We start from the raw sequence: 16,034 nt of genomic DNA on the forward strand, positions 1-16,034 counted from the left end.
CCATGCAGCCTTTTCCTGTGTCCTGTGTCCTGTGGCCTCTGTCCTATAGCCTGTGTCCTGTGTCTTGTTTCCTGTGTCCTTCAGCCTGTATGGCCTGCATCCTCTGTCTTGTAGCCTGTGGCCTATGTATGCATTGAGTATTCTGTGTCCTGTGTCCTGTAGCCTCTGTCCTGCATCCTGTGTCCTGTGTCCTATGTCTTGTATCCTGTGTTCTAAATCCTGTGGCCTCTAGCGTGTAACCTATGTCCCGTAGCCTGTGTTCTAGCCTGTGTCCTGTGTTCTATGTTCTGTGTCCTGTATCCTGTGTCCTGTATCCTCTGGCTTATGCCCTGAATGCTGTAGCTTGTGTTCTATCTTGTGTAGCCTGTGTCCTGTAGCCTGTGTGCTGCAGGTGTGTTCATGTCCTCAACCCTGTGTCCTGTGTTCTGTAGTCTGTGTCTGATATCCTGTAGCTGTGGCCGTTGTCCTGTGGCCAGTGTGCTGTACATTTTGGCCTCTGTGCTTTGTCCTGTAGCCAGTGTCCTCGTCATTTAGCCTTTATCATGTGTCCTGTAGCCTGTGTCCTGTGTCCTGAGTCCTGTAGCCTGTCCCTGTGTCTTTTATCCTGTGTCCTGTGTCCTATATTGTTTAGCCTTTGTCCTGTCTCCTGTAGCCTGTAACCTGTATCCTGTATCCTTGGACTATATCCTGTAGCCTGTAACCTGTGTCCCGTAGCCTGTGTCCTGTGTTCCGTATTTTGTGTCCTATGTCCTGTGTTCTGTGTTGTCTGGGCTATGTCCTGTGTCCTGTAGCCTGTGGTCTCTGTGCTGTAGCCTGTGTCCTGTGGCCTATGTCCTGTGTCTTGAGCCCTTAGCCTGTGTCTTATGTCCTGTGTTCTGGGTCCTGTATCCTATGTATTGTGTCCAGTAGTCTGTGATAAGTCACAGGACACAGGCTACAGGACACAGGTCACAGGCTACAGGACAGAGGATACTGGACACAGGCTACAGGACAGAGGCCACAGGCTACAGGACAGAGGACACAGGCTACAGGACACAGGACATAGCCCAGATGACACAGGACACAGGATATAGGACATAGGATATGGAACCCAGGACACAGCCTAGAGGACACAGCCTACGGGACACAGATTGAAGGACACAGGACATAGGCGACAAGGTACAGGACAAAGGACACAGGCTACAGGACACAGGACACAGGCTCCTCAATCTAGGCCACAGGCCACAGGACAGTGGCTACAGGACACAGGCTACTGGACACTCTATCCTACAGCCAGTGTCCGGTGTCTTGTACCCTCTTTCCTTCAGCCTGTGTTGTGTAGCATGTGTCAGTGTCCTGTAGCTTACAGCCTGTATCCTTTGTTCTGTAGCTCTGTCCTGTGTCCCATAGCCTCTGTCCTGGAGCCTCTGTCCTGTGACCTGTGTCCTATGTTGTATAGCCTGTGTCCTGAGTCCTGTAGCCTGTCCCTGTGTCCTGTAGCCTGTCCCTGTGACCTGTAGCCTGTGTCTTTGTCTGTAGCCTGTAACCTGTGTCCCATAGCCTGTGTCCTGTGTTTGGTATTCTGTGTCCTATATCCTGTGTCCCATATCATCTGGGCTATGTCCTGTGTCCTGTAGCCTGTGGCCTCTGTGCTGTAGCCTGTGTCCTGTGGTCTATGTCCTGTGTCTTGAGTCCTGTAGCCTATGTCTTCTGTCCTGTGTTCGGGGTCCTGTAGCCAGTGTATTGTGTCTGATAGTCTATTTCCTTTGTCCTTTTTACTATAGCCTATGTCCTGTATCCTGTGTGATGTCGCTGTGTCCTGTGCTTTAGCCTCTGTCCTGTGTATGTGTCCTGTGTCCTATGTCTTGTATCCTGTGTTCTATATCCTATGATCTATAGGCTATAACCTTGTTCCGTAGCCTGTGTTCTAGCCTGTGTCCTGAGTGGTTCCCTCACACTGTGTGGTCTAGCCTGTGTCCTGTGTCGTGTAGTCTGTGGCCTCTGTGCTGTGTCGTTTATCTTTGTCTTGTAGTCTGTGGCCTATGTCCTTTTGTCTATATCCTGTATCCTGTATCCTGTGTTCTATGTTGTGTAGCCTGTGTCCTATGTCTTGTAGCCTCAGGCCTATGTATCCAACCTGTGTTCTGTGGCCTCTGTCGTCTAGCTGGTGTCCTGTGTCCTGAGCCAGTGTCCTGTGTCCTGAGCTGTGGCCTGTATTCTTTGTCCTAGGGCTGACTTCCTCTCTGCTGTAGCCTGTGTACTGTGTACTGAAGCCGGTGTCTTGTACCTCTGGACAATGTCCTGTAGTATGTGTCCTGTGTCCTATGTCCTGTGTCCTGTGGCCTATGTCCTGTGTCTTGTGTCCCATAGCCTGTGTCTTATGTCCTGTGTTCTGTGTCCTGTAGCCTGTGTCCTGTGTCCCATAGCCTGTGTCTAATGTCCTGTGCTCTGTGTCCTGTAGCCTGTGTCCTGTGTCCCATCGCCTGTGTCTTATGTCCTGTGTTCTGTGTCCTGTGGCCTTGTCCTGTGTCTTGTGTCCCATAGCCTGTATCTTATGTCCTGTGTCCTGTGTCCCATAGCCTGTGTCCTGTGTCCCATAGTCTGTGTCTTGTAGCCTCTCTTCTGTGCCCTGTAGCCTGTGTCCTATGTCCTGTAGCCTGTGTTCTGTAGCCTGTGTCCTTTCTCCTGGATCCTGTGTTCTGTAGCGTGCAACCTATGTCACATAGCCTGTGTTCTAGCCTGTGTCATGGGTTCTGTATTCTGTGTCCTCTATCCTGTGTCCTGTGTCCACTGCCCTATGCCCTGAATCCTGTAGACTGTGGCCTTTGCATTGGGCCTCTGTCTTGTGTCCTGTAACCTGTGTTCTGTAGCCTACATCCAATATCCTGCACAACAGCATACAGCACAGTGGACACAGGACAAAGGCCACAGCTACAGGACATAGGCCACGGACTACAGGACACAGGCTACACAAGACAAGACAGAGGCCACAGGCCACAGGAGCTAGGATCCAGAGCACAGGGCACAGGCTACAGGCTACAGGACACAGAATACAGGACATTGTCACAGGCTACAAGAAACCGGCTTCAGTACACAGGACACTGGCTACTACAAAGAGACACCAGCTCTAGGACAAAGACTACAGGCCACAGGCTATAGGACACACGACACAGGCTCAGGACACAGGACACAGACTACAGGACACTCGGCACAGGCTCAGGACACAGGTCACAGGCTCAGGACACAGGACACAGGCTCAATACACAGGACACAGGCTAGGGGGCATAGGACATCAGCTAGAGGACAGAGACCACAGGACATGGGTTGCATACATAGGCCACAGGCTACAAGACACTGGACACAGGCTACACAACATAGGACACGGGACACAGGACCGAGGCTACAGGATGCAGAATATGGAACACATGACACAGCTACAGGACACAGAACACAGGATATAAGAGATAGGACACAGAGGATAGGACATAGCCTATAGGACAAAGGACAAAGGAAACAGATTATCAGACATAAGACACATGCTACAGGACACAAGACACAGGACATAGGCCACAGGAAACAAGTATAGGACACAAGACACAGGCTACAGGACACAGGCTAAAGTACAGAGGGAACAAGACACAGGACACCAGCTATAGGACAGAGGCAACACTACACTGGACACAGGACATAGGCCACAGGACACATGCAAAAGAAACAGGCCAGAGGACACAGGGCACAGGACAAAGGACAAAGGACACAGGCTATATGATACATGCTATAGGACACAGGCAATGCGACACTGGCTACAGGACAAGGACACAGGCCACATGAAAAGGCTAATGGACACAGGACACAGGATAGAGGACACAGGCTACAGCACACAGGCTACACTCTATAGGACAAACTATAGGTCACAGGCTATAAGAAAAAAGACAGATGCCACAGGACACACACACCAGCCACAAAACAGGACACAGGACACAGGCTGCAGAACATAGGACACAGGATACAGGACGCAGGGCAGAGGCCACAGGACACATGCCTACAACACAACACACAGGCTACAAGATACAGGCTACACAACATAGAACACAGGCGAAAGGACTCAGGCTACAGGACACAGGACAGATTTCAGGACACAGGTCACAGGACACAGGACATAGGCTCCAGAGCACAGGCAGGGCCCTGGCCACGCTCCAGTGACATGCCCCTCTCTCCTCCTTGCCCTCCAGGGCCATGATCCCCTCAGGCAGGGCCCTGGCAACCCTCTAGGGCTGGGCTCCTTCTCCTCTCCATGCCCTACAGAGCCAGGCCCTGCTCCCTTCAGTTGTGGCACTAGACACCCAGCAGGGCTGCCCCACTCTCCTTGTCCTCCAGGGCCTGGGCCCCACTCCCCTAGTTGCCCACCAGGGCCTGGGCCCAGCTCCCATTGCTGTCCTTCAGGGCCAGGCCCTGCTCCCCTCACCACATTCCAGAGCTGGGCCCCAATCCCCTCCTCAGCCTGCAGGGTCGGGCCCTTCTCCCCTCAGGCCCGGCCCTGGCCTCCCTCCAGGGCCAAACTCTGCTCCCCTCCTCACCTCCAGGGCCAGTGTTCCCCTCCTCATGCTCCAGGGCTGGCACTGTCGCTCCCCGTCTTCATGGAGGAACGACACAGGACCCTGCGCTGTTCTTTTGTCTGCTCGGCCCTCCCCGGGTTTGCTGCTGGTTCTTCCCGGGTTGGCTACCGTCCCTTCCACCTCCGTGGAAGGGCGGTTCCCCCTGCCACATTCCCCACTTCCGCGGGGGAGCGGCACACCGCCGGCCGGCTCTCTCGGGGGCTGCACAGGTGTTCCTTCAGATAGATGTTCCCCTTAGATGTTCCTGGTGCATGTTGTCTCTCTCCTCCTTTATAGTCCTCTTCCACCAATCTCAACTCTGCTACCCACATGCCGAGTACGCTGCTCTCCTCCAATCAGGAGCAAGATCAGCTCCTGCAGCTCAGTCAATCAAGTTGGTGAGAGGCAGCTGGGTAGAAGCTGTTTGCTCCTCTCCCAGCGCCATATTGTGGATAGCAGATGTATAGAATAAGTATTAATTCCAGTAACAGTATAGTCCGAGTTGCTCCCCACAGGCACCAATCTCCTCCTCGCACTCTTGGTCTGGCTCTGCTCCCCTCCTCCCCATCCACAGCCAGGCCCTTCTCCCCACAGGCCCATCCCTGTCCTCCCTCCAGAGCCAGACCCCGCTTCCCTCCACACCTTCAGGGCCAGCCCCTGCTCCGCTCCTGGCCTTCCAGCGCCTGGGTCCCGCACCTCTCCTTGCCCTGCAGAACCTGGCACCCACTCCAACCTTCACACTCCAGAGCCTGGGCCCCACTTCAGGGCTTCCCTACAGGGACAGGCCACACTACCCTCAACACCCTCCATGGCCGGGCCCTGCTTGCCTCCTCGCCCTCCAAGGTTGGGCCCACTCTGCTCGCCACCTTCCAGGGCTGGACCCTGCTCCCCACCTTGAAAACAGAGCCTGGGCCCAGCTCCACTCACTGCCCTCCAAGGTGGACCCTGTTCCCCTCCTCACCCTCTAGGGCCAGACCCTACTCTCCTCCTCGCCCTCCAGAGCTGGGCACCGCTCTCCTCTTCCCCCTCCAGGGCTGGGCCCCTCTCAGCACGCTGCTCTCTTGGGCCAGGCCCCACTAACCTCAACACCATCAGGGCCAAACCCTGCTCCCCTCCTTGTCCTCCACGACCTGGCCCAGCTGCCCTCCTCACCCTCCAGGGCCTTACCCTGCTCACCTCTTACCTTAAGCGGCTGGGCCCGGCTCCCATTGCTGCCAATAAGTCACTGGTGTCACTCGGTGGTCCCTAGCAGCCACTGCCTCCATCTTTGTGTGCCCCTGCTGTCACTGCAGCATTGGGCAGCCCGCACGGTTCCCCAGCACCTGCCACTTCATGGCCTGCCTTGGCTGCCTCCTTCTGCTTCCTCAGGCACACCGAGTGAGGCCACATCTTTATGCCCCAGTGCAGCCACCAGGAGCCACCCGTCATGGGGCCCCCAGCACGGTCCCCAGCAGCCTCCCTATGATTGCCCGAGGATTCTTCCTACTTCTTCTTGGGCTCCCCTGTGGTTATCTGGGCCCTCTTGTAACTCCCAGGCCCCACCACACGGCCCCCAGGCCCCACCAGCTCCTTCCCTGGGCACTCCCACTGCCACTGAATCACTAGGTCACCACGTGGACCCCAGAAGCTGCCTCCTCCTTCCTCGCCCCCCACAGCAGCTGAGTTTTAGGACCCCCCCATTCTCCCAGGAGTCGCTGAGTCTTTGAGGTTCGCGCTGCCCCTAGCAGTCATTGCCTCTGTCCTCTGGCACTCCTGCTGTCCCTGCATCATGTCTGAACTTGGAAATGAGGCTCTACAAAGGGGGTCTCAACTAACTCTCTTGTGGCCAAAGTTTGACGGTGGGCAAGTGCAGAACTGTTGAATGTGCAGAGGGGGAACGTGGGTGTGGCCTGAGGATAGAAATTTTCCCTGGGAGTCACCTTCAGGAGCATGGCTCTGGGAAGGAATGACTTCCAACATGTTCTTTGGCAAAGAAAAACCTGGGCAGGAAAACGGAAAGCATGGGCACGAGTTAAGGTGCCAGGTGACTTCTTCCCAGACATGTGGGTCCTGAGTTCTTTGGGGCACACAAGAAGGCAGCTCAATGGGAGAGGCCACCTCGGTCTACAATGCAGGCTCCTCAGTGCAGATCTAGGAGCTCTAAGTTGTCGCAGGAGTGTCTCATCCAGGGACCTGGGAACTTGGGCTTGGAGAAGGAAACTCAGGGTGAGAAGACTTCCCAGGGCAGAGAGCCACCTGAGCAGAGAGTGCAGGCAATAATCAAAGACAGAATAAAGTGGGAGGAGGACAAAGAGTGTCATCCAACGTGGGCCCTGTATCTTACAACCAGCATCCCACACCAATCGCTTTGAACTGGCTCGGAGACCTGGGGAATCTAAAAGATAAATGACCATGTAGAAGATCAGGGGTTCTCCAAACACCAGAGGAGCAGTCTGCCTTACTCACCTTTCCCATGGAGCTGAGTCCCTCCACGTCACGGCACCAACGATGCTGCAGGAAGTTCAAGTCCATTCTTTCTCTCACATAATCCCAACACGGATCATGAGGGTGAGGGAGAAAAAGCAAAATAGGTTTTCGTGAGAAAATCATACTCTTGCAAGCCAGAAAGGGGACTAAGGGAGGGGCCCAATAAGGTCTGGGTACAGGAAGTTTAACTAGGGAGTGATATTCATGGATCAATTCTAAACAAAATCCAACTCCATGTTCCTCTATCTTAGGAAAAGGTCATGACCCCTAACCATGAAAACATGTTTCCTGATGGCCATCTGAAAAATGTAACACTATATATTCCCTCTCTGCCTGCAGTTTCTCTTACTGCCTCCTCACCTGCCCTCCTCCCAGACAGGAGTCACTGACTACCCTTCATTGCTTCTTCCTCAGGGAAGGGCCCCTCCTCGGGGGCATTTCCCAAGAGGCTACTGAGAGGGCACTTTCCTCTCTGGGCTCAAGGGCTTTCCTCTGGGGCTGGCAGGACACAACACATCCAGCTGAAGCATTGGATGATCCTCCTGCCAATCCCCAGGCGCCCCTTGCCCTTTCTGGCCTGCCTGTCTGTGGTCCCTGCCTCCTGCTCCTCCTCCTGCTGCTGCATTCCTGGGATGCTCTGCTCCTCTGAGGCACCCGGGGAGCAGCTCCTGACTTCTCCATCAGCCTCACTGCTGTTGGTGCTCAGTGTGGTGGAGAGAGAGGTCAGAGCATCCTGGCTGAGGACTGCACAGACAGCGGGGCTCCTTGTCCACACGGCCCGTTGGGGACTGTCTGTCCTGCAGGACTCACTGATGCTCACACTGGGAGTCCCACGGAAAGGAGTCTGCCCCGACTGGTCTCCTGCAAGCACCAGTGGTTGGGAGCTGAGAGCGGCACACTCACGGGCTCTGCTGTTGCAGCCTGAGTGTCCCTGGAGGCACTGGAGAGCGGGACAGCTCTGAGCAGCGGGGATGGCCTGAGGTGTGGGCTTCCCTTTGCTGTGATCCCACTGAAGTCCTGGGCACAAGGCACTGGCTGGGAGCCTGGGTGGCAGGGAGCCTGCTTGATGGCCCAGCTTCAATCCCAGGTCCTCAAGGGAGCTTAGGGCTTCAGGACCCTGAGGAGGTGCTGCAGGCTCCACTTGGCTCTGTCTATGTATTTCTGGGATGCTGAAGCCCTGCTGTTGGGAGATCCCCCAGCGTGGCACAGGGGGCCAGGGGTCATCCCATTCATGAAGCCACAGTGGAGGGCAGAGGCCCCATGGGAATTCCCAGACTTCCTGCTCCTGGGGAAGAAACAGAAACTCATCAATGGTTCCAGGTGCTCCATGTCCTGCATGGAGCCAGGGGTGGCCCATGATGTCTGCCACTGTGGGCCTGGCCTCAGGGTCCCGGGTCAGTAAGCTGTCCACCAGGTTACACAGCTCTGGGTTTCCATAGTGGGGGATTCTGTAGTATCCAGACAGGATGGCTGCCCGCAGCTCCACAAAATCCTCTCCAACGAAAGGCAGTGAGCCTGCCACCATGGCGTACAGGATCACGCCCACACTCCAGGCGTCAGCCTTGTACCCGCAGAACTCCTCACCTAAGAATTCCTCGGGTGCACAGTAGGCAAAGGTCCCGCACAGACTCTTCAGGCGCTCTCCACCAGCCAGTTTGCAGCTGAGACCAAAATCGCTCAACTTAATGTTTAGGTGGGCGTCGAGAAGCAGGTTTTCTAACTTTAAATCCCTGTGCACCACGTGCTGCGAATGGCAGTAATGCACAGCGGATAGAATTTGTTTCAATAGCTGACGAATCTCTCCATCCAGCAGGTACCCTCGTTCTACCATGTAACATCTAAGGTCCCCCCTGACTGCGTATTCCATGAAAATGTAGCCCCTCTCTGTGGTGTGCCTGGCCTGCAGTAGTTGAATGATGTGAGGGTGATGCAGCCCCTTCATTATTTCTGCTTCTGTGCACAACTGCTGGAAGCTGCAGGAGTGCTGGCCACCATTCTCCACAACCTTCACAGCCACCTGGGTCCTGCTTTCCCAATGATAGGCCAGGATCACCAGCCCAAAACCGCCCTGGCCGAGGACCCTGAGGACCTGGTACCCATCCAGGACCTCCTCCTCACTGCTGAAGGCGGTGAGGCCTTCCATGGTGGGATCCCCACCCCACCCCCCACCCTGCACTCTGACACTGGGAACTCTTACTAGTCCCCTAAAGTAACAACAAAAACTGGGAAACAAATAGAAATCAAACAAGCTAAATGGAAACCAAAATTAACAACTCAATATGCTAATATTTCTAATAGATTATGCTAACTCTATGAACTATGGTATACTAATCACTAACACTGTATCAAAATTAAGAATTAAAAGTTTTAAAACACAGAGAATACTAAAAATGGTGATGTAAAGCGACACCAACTATGGTAACTATGGTAACAATGCTAATCAATAAGTCTTATAACAGTCTTATCTAAATCAAAGGATCAAAAAATGAGAAAACAGTCAGAAAATGGAGGAAACACAAGGAGGACAAAATCAACACAGCGTCAAGTACATTTAGCCTGTGAAAGAAAAAACAAAAAATAAATAAATATTTACAGAAAATACACAAGCACACAATGTAAAAATGGGAGGGGGAGAGAAATTGACAAAATAGCAAAAAAAAAAAAAAAAAGAAGAAAAACTAAAAGAACCACTACGGTAAGGAGAACTAATAGACGAGACAAAACAACACCACAAATGACAGGACAAGGGGAAACCAGTGATGTCGTCCAATCCTTCAGGCAGTCTCCACAGAGCTTCCTGGGCCAACTGACCAGAACCGAGCCCAAGCAGTGAACTCTTAAGGCAGTTGGAATGACATCACAATGGCCCCCCTGAGGGCAGAGGAGGCTCTAGACCAATCACAGCTGGGGACACACCAGGCTGGTTTTCTCAAGAAACTTTCTACTTGGTTAAAGAGAAAGGACCCCAAAAGCTTTTGGCTTAAGTTGGTGGTGGAGATCGGTATTTAGGATTTGATAAATTAGCACAGTCCTCTTCAGGCTTTTTCTATTCTTTCAACACACGTATAGACGCACTGATCCTTCCAGTCTCTATTCCCACCCCCTTTTTCATTTCCTCTTGGTTCCTGTCCATTAAAGACGTCCAGTAAGAGGAGTCAACTGCTCATCTTAGCCCAGGCAGGCTCAGCTCATTGTCCCAAAAGATTTCCAAGCTCTGCCATGGCTTGAACAGATGGTGGCTCCCTCACTCATGTATACGTCCACTCACACACATATGTACTTGTATGTTCAAAAACAAAAATAGAGGCATAAAGGTGTCCCTTTAGAGGAATTGAGCATTTGCAAACTGAGTTCTGGTGGTGCTGCCCACCATCAGCCTGCTGCTCTGTTTGTCTTCTGAAGGTGAAACACTCAGAGCACATGGAGAGAATAGAAACAATGTTACTGGAGACGCTGCACAAACAAGCCAGGCTTCCTTCCCCATAGAACAGCAGGTTACAGCCTCAGCCTCACTCAGCTCCTGTCTTCCTCCTGAGGGAGGATTCCTGGGGAAGGTAAGGGACCTATTGTCACTCCTCCAGGCTCCTGAGTTCTTGCAATGCAGACTGTGAAACGTGTTTATGAGATCTTCAAAATGAAAGTGGTGTTGTTCTCACTCTTGCTCTCTCCATCCCCTTCTCTCCCCTTCCCTCCGTTTCTCCCACTGAAAGTATGTCTTTCAAATAGATTAATTACATTTTTTAGCTTTTGTTAATATTTAATTGTTTATTTATTTTTAAAGATTTTATTTATTTGAGAGGTAGCGTTACAGATAGTGAGAGGAAAGACAGACAGAGAGGCCTTCCATCCACTGGTTCACCCCCCAGATGGCTGCAATGGCCAGAGCCGCGCTATCAGGAGCCAGGAGCTCCCTCCCGGTCCCCACGTGGGTGCTTCCACTGCCCTCCCGGGCCACAGCAGAGAGCCGGATCGGAAGTGGAGCAGCCAGAACTCGAACTGGCATCCACAAGGGAACCAGGCAGGCACCACGGCACAGCAGGTGAGGCTGCCAATCGGATGCCCTCACCCACATGCCTGGCCTGAGTCCCGGCTGCTCGGCTCTGAGGCAGCTTCCAGCTAATGCACCTGGGATGCTCCCAGGCTTGGTCACGCAGGAGTCTCAGACGAGGCCCTGGCTCCAGCCTGGTCCAGCCCCGCACACATCCGCGGAGGGCACCAGTGGACAGAAGGCCCATTGCTGGGCTTCTGTGCCGCGTCATCAGTGGGCTGGTGGAGCAGGGAGGTGCTACAGGGCGAACAGAGCTGAGAGCCCGAGAGGGGTAACAGGGAGCCCCCCAGAGCAGTGCAGGGTGGGGAGGCCGGCAGGGTGCAGGGAGACCCTCAGAGCAGGGAAGGCTGCAGGGAGCCCGAGGGGGGCCGGCAGGGAGCCTCCCAGAGCAAGAGGAGGGCACAGGGAGCCCGAGGGGAGCTGGCAGGGTGCAGGGAGCCCCCCAGAGCAGTGCAGGGCCCAGCACCACACAGGGTTCAGGGGCAGCAGAGACTTCCTCAAGGCTGCCTGTAGGATCAAACACAGCCTGCAGACCAGGCCTGCCAGGTGTAGACCAAGCCCTCTGGGATGTAGAACAGCCCTCCCGGGTGTAGACCAGGCCTCCTGGTTGTAGACCAGGCCTCCCGGGTGTAGACCAAACACTCCGGGATGTAGACTTGCCATCCCGAAGTCTAACCCATGCCTCCCAGGTTGTAGACCTGTACACCAGGCTTCCAGGGGTGTAGATGAAGCCCTCCTGGATGTAGGCCAGCCCTCCCGGGTATAGACGAGGCCTCCCGGATGTAGACCAGCCCTCCCGGATGTAGACCAGGCCTCCGGGAAGGAGACCAGGCCTCACGGGTGTAGTCCAAGCCCTCTGGGATGTAGACCAGGCCTCCCGAATGTAGACCAGGCCTCCCAGATATAGAGCAGGCCTTCCGGGTGTAGACCAGGCCTCCCGGGGTCTAGCCCATGCATCCCAGGGGGTAGACCTGTAGACCAGGCCTCCCGGGGTGTAGATGAAGCCCTCCCGGATGTAGAAAAGGACTCCCGGGTGTAGAGCAGCCCTCCCGGATGTATACCAGGCCTCCCGCGTGTAGACCAGCCCTCCCGGATGTAGTCCAGGCCTCCCAGGTGTAGACCAGCCCTCCCGAATGTAGACCAGGCCTGCCAGATGTAGACCAGGCCTTCCGGGTGTAGACCAGGCCTCCGGGTGTAGACCAGCCCTCCGGGATGTAGACCAGCCCTCCCGGGGTCTAGACCATGCCTCCCAGGGTGTAGACCTGTAGACAAGGCCTCCCGGGTTGTAGATGAAGCCCTCCCAGATGTAGACCAGGCCTCCCGGGTGTAGTCCAGGCATCCCGGGTGTTGACTTGTAGACCAGCCCTCCTGGGTGTAGACCAACCTCCCAAGGTCTAGACCTGTAGATCACCCCCCACCCCCCAGGGTCTAGACCAGGCCACTGCAGTCTCTGAACTCACATCCGAGCCACTCGCAGGACCTGCTGGTGCAGCTGAGAAGAAAAGGGAAACCCGTTCTAGATGAGAAGCTCCTGGGACAGAGCCACCACTCACACACTGCACCCCTGCAGGCCGGGGGGTAGCAGAGGACAGCACACCCACCGTACGGTAGAGCTGTGGCTCACACACTGCACCCCTGCAGGCCAGAGGATAGCAGAGGACAGCACACCCACCACGTGGCAGAGCTGTGGCTCACACACTGCACCCCTGCAGGCCAGAGGATAGCAGAGGACAGCACGCCCACCACGTGGCAGAGCTGTGGCTCACACACTGCGCCCCTGCAGGCCAGGGGTTAGGAGAGGACAGCATGCCCACCACGTGGCAGAGCTGTGGCTCACACACTGCGCCCCTGCAGGCCAGGGGGTAGTTGAGGACAGCATGCCCAGCACGTGGCAGAGCTGTGGCTCACACACTGCACCCCTGCAGGCCAGAGGATTGCAGAGGACAGAATGCCCGCCTCGTGGCAGAGCTGTGGCTCACACCTGCCCCATGTGGCAGCTTCATGGGCCACCACGGCACCTCCAGCCACCGCTCACTGAGCCTCCTGCCATTGCATGGCACACTCCACAGCAGGGGGCGTGGCTTGGCCCAGGCCATGGGATGCCTGGAACCCTCCCTCCTGTAGCTGACTCCTGGCAGGGGTGGGGAGACCTCACACCCTGTCAGTCTCGTAGCAGGCCTGACTAGTGTGAGGTCAACACGGGGTCACTGGGATGTCCTCTGAGACACTGTCCCTTCCAGCGTGGTGCGGGCAGGAGTGAGCAAGGCCCTGGGCAGGACAAGGGGAACTGCTGGCTTCCCAGGGAGCACCCGGCTCCAGTTCTCTCGTGCGGGGACAGCCCAGTTGTCCTACTCCAGGACTCAGGGCTCCCACTCGACACGTGCCGGCACTGGCACTCACAGTTGCACCACAGAGCCTCTGAGGGAGCAAGGAGGGCTGCCGGGCTGAGGCCAGACACAGGAGCAGCACCTCCCATGGCGGCACAGAGAACTGGGGGACTGGGACTGCTGCCCACCTGCCATGGCCTCCCCACACGTGTGCTGACCTCCGAACCCTCTGTCACACTGGCAACTGATGGGTTGGTGGTGCAGGGATGGGGCAGGGCCCCGACCCAGTCCTGGTGTACGAAGGCTAATACAGAGTTGGGGGCCGGATTGGGTGGCTGGGTAGTCCCGGCTGCAGGAAACCCCAGAGGGCAGAGGACCTGCTGCTGTCTGTGCTGCCTGACATGGCCTGGGCCCTTCCTCCTGGGGGATGGCCATGGTTGACCAGTGCCAGGCACACATGGCCAGGCCCCGCCTACCAGCCAGCCACAGTAAGCCTGGGGGCCACCTGCTCCTGTGTGCACACCTGCTGCATCAGGGGTCTTGTTTCTGGGCTCGCTGAGGCACGCAGGATCCATACCCAAGAGCCCCAGGCTCCATCGCAGTGGATGGGCGCAGCCCAAGGCCAGCTCAGTGGCAAGCTCCCCAGGGCCCGGGACTTTCTCCGGTGTTGGCCAAGGGCGGCCTCGGTGCGACAGCTCCTGCTTGTGTCAGTTACGCCAGATGAGCCATGCCCTGCGGGTGGCCCTCCCACTCCCATCCCGGGAACGGTATCCTCCCATGGACGTCACTGAGGCCTCTGCCTGCTGGGGTCACTCATCCACTGCGCCCCTGACCCTGCTGCACCACCCAGGCTCTGCGCTTCCAAGACCTTGGGTCCTAGCTGGGAACTCCTTTGTGGGGTGACAGTCCCCGGCCCTGCCTCTCCCAGCCCGCAGCCCAGCCTCCCCGAGACCCCTACCCTACCTCCCCAGCCTCTGGCCCTGCCTTCTCCAGCTCCGCACCCAGCCTCTCCCAGCCCCCCGCCCTGCATCTCCCAGCCCCCCGATCCTGCCTCCTCCAGCCACCACCCTGCCTCCCCAAGCCCCAACCCTGCCTCCCCCAGGCCCCCACCTTGCATCTCCCACCCCCGGCCCTGCCTCCTACAGCCCCACCCACAGGAACTGAAAGGCAGCAATGGCCCCCAGGCTGTGCCTCCACACAGTGCTACACGACCCCACCGTGGACAGACACGCGTGGCCACATGGACAGACACGACAGGATCAGTGAAGGAAGCCGGGCACAGAAGGCAGCAGGCTCCTCTCCCGTGAAACGTCCGCGGCAGGAGGCAGAGCGGTGCGGCCAGGACTGAGGGGCTGGGGTCCCAGTGGGCTCAGGGCTCCTCCTGGTGGGAGTAGAGGTCCAGGAGCCGGAAGGCACCCAGCAGCTGAGTCGTCCCTGTGGCGACTGTGAACCCCGCACACCGGGCGGCTCACTCTAGAAAAACCTCCCGCCCATCCCTCTGCCCTCGGATGTGGTTCTGGTGGTCACGCCGGAGCCAGCCATGCCTGTACACGCCCCCAGTCCGGCTCAGGTAAGCGAAGCACAGGAAGGCATGGCAGAGCCGTGGTTCCCCCCATGACTTCACTCCTGCCCGTCCACACCACCACGTGAGCAATCCCATGAGTTCCCACCATCCTGAGTTTCCCCTGGCAAAAATAAGCAGGTATGTGAACTGCTTCTTTATCAAAAAGATTTATGTTTATTTCCTTTACTTGAAAGCCAGATTAGAGGGAGGCGGAGAGACGGCTCGTGTCCGCTGCTTCAGTCCCAAGATGGCCGCAACGGGCTGGGCAGGAGCAGGAGCCAGGAGCTCCCTCTGGGCCCCCCACGTGGGTGCAGGGATGAACCCCCTGGGCCATCTTCCAGGGCTTCCCCCAGGCCACCAGCAGGCAGCGGGATCAGAAGTGGGGCAGCTGTCCTCAATCCAGCACCCACGCGGGATGCTGGGCCCAAGGGCGGCTTCACCCACTGCACCACAGCGCCGGGCCCCTCTGCAAACTCCTGGACCTCTGGTGCAAACTGTGACTTCCTCACAGAGCACCCAGCATGAGTCTCCAACACACAGAGAACATGACAGTGTGCACCCCACAGCACAGTGCTGGGGCCGTGATGGAGCACAGTGCAGGGGGCCGTGGTGAGCAGGGGGCCGTGGTGGAGCACAGTGCAGGGGGCCGTGGTGAGCAGGGGGCTGTAGTGCAGCACAGTGCTGCGGTCGTGTTGGAGCGCAGTGCAGGGGGCCGTGGTGGATCCCACTGCAGGACCCTGATGAGCTGGGGGCCGTGGTGGAGCACAGTGCGGGGGCAATGGTGAGCTGGGGGACATGGTGGAGCACAGTGCGGGGGCAGTGGTGAGCTGGGGGACATGGTGGAGCACAGAGCAGCGGGCGGTGGTGACCTCGAGGCCATGGTGAGCTGGGGGCTGTGGTGGAGCACAGTGCGGGGGCAGTGGTGAGCTCGGGGCTGTGGTGTCCTCAGAGCGCAGTGCAGGGGACAGCTCACCGCGGCCGCTGAGATCACTGCCACCCCTGCACTGAGCTCCCGCGGGCCAGACCCCCAGGCAGGGGGTAGAACACCTCTGGGA

General features: G+C 56.8%; 1 non-coding gene across 1 annotated transcript; it reads right to left on the reverse strand.

Annotated features, from left to right (window-relative positions):
* Positions 1–526: 526 nt before the first annotated feature.
* LOC127485874 (uncharacterized) lies at positions 527–5,507 on the reverse strand. Its single transcript, XR_011384377.1, has 2 exons — positions 5,217–5,507; positions 527–4,810 (listed from the first exon to the last, which is right to left on the reverse strand). It is a non-coding gene; the product is annotated as an uncharacterized protein (transcript).
* Between the last annotated feature and the right edge of the window lie 10,527 nt (positions 5,508–16,034).

The sequence above is a fragment of the Oryctolagus cuniculus genome, chromosome 19 (genome assembly GCF_964237555.1).
Source record: "Oryctolagus cuniculus chromosome 19, mOryCun1.1, whole genome shotgun sequence".
NCBI lineage: Eukaryota > Metazoa > Chordata > Mammalia > Lagomorpha > Leporidae > Oryctolagus > Oryctolagus cuniculus.